Source organism: Ipomoea triloba, chromosome 2, assembly GCF_003576645.1.
Source record: "Ipomoea triloba cultivar NCNSP0323 chromosome 2, ASM357664v1".
Taxonomy (NCBI): Eukaryota; Viridiplantae; Streptophyta; class Magnoliopsida; order Solanales; family Convolvulaceae; genus Ipomoea; species Ipomoea triloba.
In genome coordinates this window covers 22,594,758-22,595,108 of record NC_044917.1, presented here as the reverse complement: position 1 = coordinate 22,595,108, position 351 = coordinate 22,594,758, and the positions used below count along the sequence as shown (strand labels likewise).

Genomic DNA, 351 nt, shown 5'->3' with positions numbered 1-351 from the left:
TTGAATCGATCTTGCCTTGGTGTTGCTGACTGACGGACCGAAGACAGAATAATAGAATAGGATATTGCACCTCACTTCGAAGAATGGGAGGAAGACTGATACCACTTCGACTGCTTAGAATGAGAGAAGGAATGGCATGCTAGACGGCCGGGGAACATTAGCTACGAAAGAAGCAAGAGACTTGACAGCCCCCCTCGACAGCAACTGAAAACACAAGAAAGAAAAACAAATGACTTGCTTGGTCAGCTCAACCACTAAACGACGAAGCCAGGAGCGGAAGGAGGGACTTGAACCCTCAACCTCAGCCTTGGCAAGGCTATGCTCTACCATTAAGCTATTTCCGCCAGCGGG

The 351-nt window shown here is 48.7% G+C and overlaps 1 non-coding gene across 1 annotated transcript; it reads right to left on the bottom strand.

Annotated features, from left to right (window-relative positions):
- Nucleotides 1-272: 272 nt before the first annotated feature.
- TRNAG-GCC lies at nt 273-344 on the bottom strand. The gene has a single exon. It is a non-coding gene; the product is annotated as a tRNA-Gly (tRNA).
- Between the last annotated feature and the right edge of the window lie 7 nt (nt 345-351).